The sequence below is a fragment of the Amblyomma americanum genome, chromosome 11 (genome assembly GCF_052857255.1).
Source record: "Amblyomma americanum isolate KBUSLIRL-KWMA chromosome 11, ASM5285725v1, whole genome shotgun sequence".
Taxonomy (NCBI): Eukaryota; Metazoa; Arthropoda; class Arachnida; order Ixodida; family Ixodidae; genus Amblyomma; species Amblyomma americanum.
The window spans coordinates 128,393,996-128,401,868 of NC_135507.1; the positions used below are offsets into that span (position 1 = coordinate 128,393,996).

Below are 7,873 nucleotides of genomic sequence, written 5' to 3' on the forward strand. Positions count from 1 at the left end.
ATTCCACGTTCCAGCAGCCGTCCGTTCGGCATGCTTGCGCGGTGCCTCAAAGCCGAGGCGAGCAAGGTCTCTTCGAAGCTTGTGTGCGACAATGGCTTGCGCGTCGCTAGAGACGACGAGGCATTTGGCAACCCTAAGGCAGACGTGCAACGGCGCTCTCAAGTTCCGGTCTTCGCTGGTGCCGTTTTTTTTGCTGTTCACGGTTTGCTGTTCAGCCCGTTTTCTTTAAGCGGTCGCACGGGTCCGACGACCATCGGTTCACCAGGAAGCACACCGGTAACTTCGTCATCAATTGGGCAATAACACAGAGCTTTTGCGCCGTTCCCCGAGCACGTTTGTTCTGCCGTTGTGTTCGCAGCGACGTCACCCCCGGACTCCCAAGCAGCGGTAGCTCTGTGTGGACGGTTCTCTGCCGCCCACCGCTGCGCCCTCTTTGGGGAAGGGGTCATTTTTCGCTCAGAAATGCCCCTCGAGTCCGCCGCCCCAAGGGTGCGCCCTCGTGCTGCGCCCTATCCGACCATTTCGCCACATCATTGCTTCGCTTAAGAGACAGGCACCGCCTAGCCGTGGCTACGCAGCGCGTACTTGGACAGCCGCCAGACGGGCGTTCGTCAGACTACTCCCGCAACAGGAGTCCACCGGCCACAGTGCCATGGACGGCGTTTCGGTATCGCACCGGCAGACTACTCGAAGGCTGGGAAGGACGAAGCAGCAGGAGAACCCCGCTGCCGCAGGTGCGTTCAAAATGCGGGATTACAACCCCTCGTCCCTTTTTTTCCCGGTGCCTCCTTTCGCCCCGCCGCCACGGCTTCAGACATCGCGCCCGCACTGCGAGACCTCTTGCGGCGGCCGTTCCTTATAAGTACTGGGCCGCACGCGTCCCGCCGCGCGCGCGTTGTTGCGAAGAGTTACTTTTCCGGAGCCGGCGAGCCGCGTTTCCTCTCGTACTCCGCAGCAGCCGCCGCCGTTCCCTTGGCGGCGGGCAAGCCTTTCCCTCGGCCAGCCTACCGACTCCGTCGCGACTCTCATGAGCCAGCGAGCCGCGTTTCCTCTCGTACTCCGCAGCAGCCGCCGCCGTTCCCTTGGCGGCGGGCCGGCCTTTCCCTCGGCCGGCCTACCGACTCGGTCGCAACTCTAACGAGAGCCAGCGAGCTGCGGTTCCTTTCGTACTTCGCAGCAGCCGCCGCCGTTCCCTTGGCAGCGGGCCGGCCTTTTCCCTCGGCCAGCCTACCGGCTACGTTCGAGTCTCTCCGACAACGAGTGTCGAAGACCGAAAGCCCACCAGATTGGTGCGTTACGCCGTTCGAACCCACGGAAGCAGTCCGTCCGACATTCCCTTGGTGACGGACCTCCGCTGGGCGTAACAATTTTTGCAGAGATGCGGCATCAGAATCTCGCAACTCCGCTGTTGAGGCCTTCCCCCGCTTATAAGCGGGGGCGGCGCCGGGTGTGACAAGCACAATCCGGTAATGATCCTTCCGCAGGTTCACCTACGGAAACCTTGTTACGACTTTTACTTCCTCTAAATGATCAAGTTTGGTCATCTTTCCAACAGACCGGCGCAACCGAAAGGCCGCGCCGGACATCGGTCCGAAGACCTCACTAAATCATTCAATCGGTAGTAGCGACGGGCGGTGTGTACAAAGGGCAGGGACGTAATCAACGCGAGCTTATGACTCGCGCTTACTGGGAATTCCTCGTTCAAGGGGAACAATTGCAAGCCCCTATCCCAATCACGAAGGAAGTTCCACGGGTTACCCAGTCTTTTCAGACAGGGATAAAGACACGCTGCTTCCTTCAGTGTAGCGCGCGTGCGGCCCCGGACATCTAAGGGCATCACAGACCTGTTATTGCTCTGTTTCGTGCGGCTAGGAGCCGCTTGTCCCTCTAAGAAGGTTGTAAGGTGCTGGGAACCCCGCACCTATTTAATAGGCTAGAGTCTCGTTCGTTATCGGAATTAACCAGACAAATCGCTCCACCAACTAAGAACGGCCATGCACCACCATCCACCGAATCAAGAAAGAGCTCTCAATCTGTCAATCCTCCCAGTGTCCGGGCCGGGTAAGTTTTCCCGTGTTGAGTCAAATTAAGCCGCAGGCTCCACTCCTGGTGGTGCCCTTCCGTCAATTCCTTTAAGTTTCAGCTTTGCAACCATACTTCCCCCGGAACCCAAATACTTTGGTTTCCCGGAAGCTGCCCGCCGAGTCATTTGAGTAACTCAGGCGGATCGCTGGTTGGCATCGTTTATGGTCAGAACTAGGGCGGTATCTGATCGCCTTCGAACCTCTGACTTTCGTTCTTGATCAAAGAAAACATTCTTGGCAAATGCTTTCGCAGTAGTTCGTCTTGCGACGGTCCAAGAATTTCACCTCTAGCGCCGCAATACGAATGCCCCCGTCTGTCCCTCTTAATCATTACCCCGTATTCCAAAAACCAACAGAACAGAAACGGGGTCTTGTTCTATTATTCCATGCAAGTTTATTCAGGCGACTCGCCTGCGTTGAGCACTCTAATTTTTTCAAAGTAAAAGCGCAGGCCTCCTCGAGACGCACCAATGAAGGGCACCAAGAGAGGACCGGCATGATGTTCAGTCCGAGCCGTCGCATCGGGTAGATGCACTACTCGTCTGGAACTGAGATCCAACTACGAGCTTTTTAACCGCAGCAGCTTTAGTATACGCTATTGGAGCTGGAATTACCGCGGCTGCTGGCACCAGACTTGCCCTCCAATTGATCCTCGTTAAAGGATTTAGAGTGTACTCATTTCAATTACGGGGCCTCAAAAGAGTCCCGTATTGTTATTTTTCGTCACTACCTCCCCGTGCCGGGAGTGGGTAATTTGCGCGCCTGCTGCCTTCCTTGGATGTGGTAGCCGTTTCTCAGGCTCCCTCTCCGGAATCGAACCCTGATTCTCCGTTACCCGTAACAACCATGGTAGGCAAGTAACCTACCATCGAAAGTTGATAAGGCAGACACTTGAAAGAAACGTCGCCGGCTCATGGCCATGCGATCAGCACAAAGTTATCCAGAGTCACCACAGAGTACGGGCAGAACCCGATGGGTCTTGGTCTAATAAAAGCGCCCGTCAGCCAAAGGCCTTCAGGCTCAATGCATGTATTAGCTCTAGAATTGCCACAGTTGTCCAAGTAGAAAGAAACGATCTAAGGAACCATAACTGATTTAATGAGCCATTCGCGGTTTCGCCTTATTTCGGCATGTACTTAGACATGCATGGCTTAATCTTTGAGACAAGCATATGATTACTGGCAGGATCAACCAGGTAGATGCATAGGCAAACCCTTGTCGCTCCTCAAGGGAGCCCTGTCGCGGCCGATCGGGGCCCCTCTCACCCCTCGGCGCGCGACGCGCATCTTTTTCGCGGCAGCTCTCGCTGCCCGTGCATCGTTCGAGCTCGCTGCGGCATCCGACCCGAAGGCCCGGTTATCACCGCGCGGCAAGAGAGCACGCGCCCTTAGGCAAAGCATTTGTAACGCGCCCCACCAGTGCGCACGCGGGCCGCTAGGGCCGCGGCGTTCAGGCACTGGACGGCGCTTGCTGCGTAGCCGAGACGGCCTAGCCGCCAGACGACGGGACACGCCCGCGTCTTCGGCGCAGTCGCACGGAATCGAGTCCGGGTAGCACGGAACACACTTCGTAACACGTGGGAACAGCGTCGTCCGACAACCAGCCCCTATCGCAGACGCGGATGAGGCTGCAGACGAATGCCGTGGGGTCCACGGACGGGGACACGCTGGGCACGAGGCCGCATATCAAGACCCGTACGGCGCGCGCGCGCTCGGGCGCACGCCACCGACAGTGCCACAAGGACCCCCCCATATAGTAGCAGCGATAAGTACCCAGACCTCCGTGGGTTGGTAAGTGGCCGTACTCGTGCCGATCTCGCCGTAAATTTGGCGCAAATCGTGCGCGCCCATCGGGCGGCATCGCGGCGCGCGCGTTTCGCGGCGCCCCGCGCGAGCCGAACTCGTGGACTTTGCCGTGGCGCTTGGCGCCGTGCTCGAGGCGCCTTCGCCGCAAGAGCCGCGCAAATCGTGCGGCACCCATCGGCGGCATCGCGGCGCGCGCGTTTCGCGGCGCCCCGCGCGAACCGAACTCGTGGACTTTGCCGTGGCGCTATCGGCCCCTCTGTCGGTACCGCGGTTCCGCCGCGGGACCTGGCCCAAATCGCGGGCGCGGCAGCGCAGGCCGGCATCGCGGCGCACCACACGAGCCGTACTCGTGGCGCTTTCGGATCAAGTGTCGCACAAATCGTGCAAATGCCATGGGCCGAGGTCGCCAAATGCACAAATGCGCCTCCGGGGCGTCGAGAGCCGCGTTTCGGACTTCGCCGACGAAGCGCGCACTCTACACCTCCGCGTCTGCCGCGGCGGTATGCCCCCCTTATATATGCAGCGATAAGAACCCAGACCTCCGTGGGTTGGTAAGTGGCCGTACCTCGTGCCGATCTCGCCGTAAATTTGGCGCAAATCGTGCGCGCCCATCGGGCGGCATCGCGGCGCGCGCGTTTCGCGGCGCCCCGCGCGAGCCGAACTCGTGGACTTTGCCGTGGCGCGTGGCGCCGTGCTCGAGGCGCCTTCGCCGCAAGAAGCCGCGCAAATCGTGCGGCACCCATCGGCGGCATCGCGGCGCGCGCGTTTCGCGGCGCCCCGCGCGAGCCGAACTCGTGGACTTTGCCGTGGCGCTTGGCGCCGTGCTCGAGGCGCCTTCGCCGCAAGAGCCGCGCAAATCGTGCGGCACCCATCGGCGGCATCGCGGCGCGCGCGTTTCGCGGCGCCCCGCGCGAGCCGAACTCGTGGACTTTGCCGTGGCGCTATCGGCGCCTCTGTCGGTACCGCGGTTCCGCCGCGGGACCTGGCCAAAATCGCGGGCGCGGCAGCGCGGCCGGCATCGCGGCGCACCACAACGAGCCGTACTCGTGGACTTTGCCGCCGCGCTAAACGCCGTACTCGAGGCGCTTTCGGATCAAGTGTCGCACAAATCGTGCGCGAACTCGTGCAAAATGCCATGGGCCGAGGTCGCCAAATGCACAAATGCGCCTCCGGGGCGGCGAGAGGCGCGTTTCGGACTTCGCCGACGATGCGCGCACTCTACGCCTCCGCGTCTGCCGCGGCGGTATGCCCCCTTATATATGCAGCGATAAGTACCCAGACCTCCGCGGGTCGGCCGGGGCGGCCTCTCTTGAACCTGCTATAACTCCGCCGGGCGACGCACTAGAGTGGCGCAAAAGGTATCAAATTCTTCGTCTTTCAGAGGGCTATACGCTGATGTAAAAACTGAACGGCCCGACTTAACGGGACCAGCGCGAAGTTTGTAAATGTCGTTGGACCGTGCCCGAGCCAGACAGCCTAAACGCCCGTATCTTGGGATAGATAAAAGCACAGAGGCGAAGAGGGTGGCAAAAGCTTCGCGCTTTCCAGCCCAATACGCCGATGCAAAATCGCACGCCTCCGATGCCTGGTACGGCCGCAAACAATTCTCAAACGTTACCGGGGCGAGGAGTCCTTTGTGCAGGGGCGAGCGCTTATCGCTTGTATCTTTCGATGGGGCAAGAAGAGAGAGGCGAATGTGGCACCAAACGATTTGCCGCTCCGAGACCTATCCTGCGATGGAAAAGTCGTGCGCCTCCGATTTGCGGGAGAGCGGCAAAAACTTGAAAACTCTATCGCGTCCGCCCCAGGCGAGACCGCCTGAACGCCTCTATCTTCGGCTAGTGAAGAAGCAGGCGGACGAGTTTGAGTTTGAATTTATTTCCACAAACAAGGAGATACAATTGTTGTGAGAGATACAAGGGGAAAAAGCTTCTCAGGGTCAGCTTGACCGACCACAGTGCCGTTACAGAGGCTGCAGCAGGGCGGAAGTGAAGGCTTATAAATGAACCAGGGGTTAATACAAATTCAAAACAAGAAACCCAAAAAGATACAATTGCAACAGTAAAAGAAAAAGAAAACGCCGTACACCGCTTATTACAGAAAGACATAGAGGCGCACAAAAATATCTCAGGCAGGTTTCTCAAAAAAACAAAACAAAAACAAGTGAGCACGTCGATGTCACATCGAGTAATGTCATTTAGTGACTTCGGCAACCTGTAGCTTAACATTTGTTGACCACAATTAGTTCGCTTGCGAGAAACACACCAAGTCTCCGGATGCTGGAGTAGTGTAGGGGGCAACGCGTAATTTTTTTTTTAGATTTTCTTTTTTTTATTCACGAAAGTCCGACAACACAGTGCCTTGGTGCAGAGGGCAGACGAACGGCGAAAATCAATCCGCCTGACTGGGCCCTATGCACCACTCGAACGCAACAGCAAGGAGCACTTATATAGACACGCAGATACACGTTATAATGACCACAATAATTGTAGAGCACAACTTTCAAGTATAAACGTTCATTCCATTCTTATTACTCAGAAAACGCGTCTAAAAAAATCGCAGAAAAGGACAGTGCAAGAGAAGACAAATAAAACATAACTATAGAAACTGAATGCGCGCCTAGAAAAAAAAAACCAAAAAAAATATCAGAACAGACCAATGTGGAAGACTGGGCGAGTTGGTGGGTAGTCATTCTAGAAAAAAACAGCGCACACAGGACAGGGACCAAGGAAGAACCGACGACACGAGCGCTGACTTACAACTGATTTTGATTAAGCGAAAGTGAACACTATATTTAGGAAGGAAGTAGCAGGTACAATCAGAGGCAGTCAACGTCAAAGAGGTGTAAATGGCCGATAAAATCGATAAAACCGTAAGGGGTGAAGATAAAACAAGATAAAACTCAACAGAATGACAAGCCATGGTGTAAAGAACGCTAAGACACGTGAGTAACACGTACAATGCCATGAATAACAAAAAACCGAATACAATCAACAGGTGGAAGGCATCTGAACGTGTGAACAAAAGCAGTGTGAACAAAATTTAACAACTGACATGCGCTTGAAACGGATAACCAGGCACATAACTCACACATTCATCGGTTTTCTTTTTTCTTTTCTTGAGAGGTACGCCACTTCTTTTTCTGATAAAACTACAGATGGCGCGCTGACGCAGTTGTATTTATTGGATTTTATGTTGAAGGCTTCCCTACTTATTTGATCCGAGTGGCTTCCTATGATTTTACAGTTTTCAAATTCAGGATGACAAGCACTGCAAATGTCTGTACAAGGCTTTCTCGAGTTACTTTCAAGGTACCTGTCCTCAACCTACTGTGCATGGAACGAGCACATTTACCTGCAAAAATCTGGAATACCCATAGGATCATGTTTAGCACCCATACTCAGTGACATTTTTCTGGCGTCTACAGACAGGACCTTGGCTTCCATCCTTCCAGCTCATCTGTTATAAGGACGTTTCGGTATGTCGATGATTATCTCGTGGTCATAAATAGCCACAAGCAGGCGTTCCACTCAGACCTTCAGAATATTTTGCATACTTTCACTTCGACCATGTTCCCTCTAATCGTAACTCACGAGGTGCCAGTAGACAGCACTATCAGATTTCTTGACATCAAGCTGGAATTCCAGGTCCATCACATTAGTTGGAACTATGAACCACGTAATAAGAACCGGCGATTCATTACCATTCAGCACATTCGAAATTAGTGAAGAGAGCAATCGCGAGTCTTTGCATGTCTAACGCGCTCAAGAGATCATGTCCTCACAGCATGCTTTCCAGCTTTGACACACAACGCAAATAGGTTATTAGGGGCAGGCTATCCCAATCACCTGTTCATCTCCGTCGCCCAGAAGCTTCAAAAGCGGGTGAAGGAAAAGAAAGGATAAATGAAGGAGGTAGAGACAAAGAAAAAAAGAAACAAAAAGTCGCAGTGATCCCTTATCTCCACGCTCTGTCCCATAATCT

The 7,873-nt window shown here is 55.1% G+C and overlaps 1 non-coding gene across 1 annotated transcript; it reads right to left on the reverse strand.

Moving 5' to 3' along the window:
• Nucleotides 1–1,467: 1,467 nt before the first annotated feature.
• Nucleotides 1,468–3,282, reverse strand: LOC144111560 (small subunit ribosomal RNA). Its single transcript, XR_013310088.1, has one exon. It is a non-coding gene; the product is annotated as a small subunit ribosomal RNA (ribosomal RNA).
• Between the last annotated feature and the right edge of the window lie 4,591 nt (nt 3,283–7,873).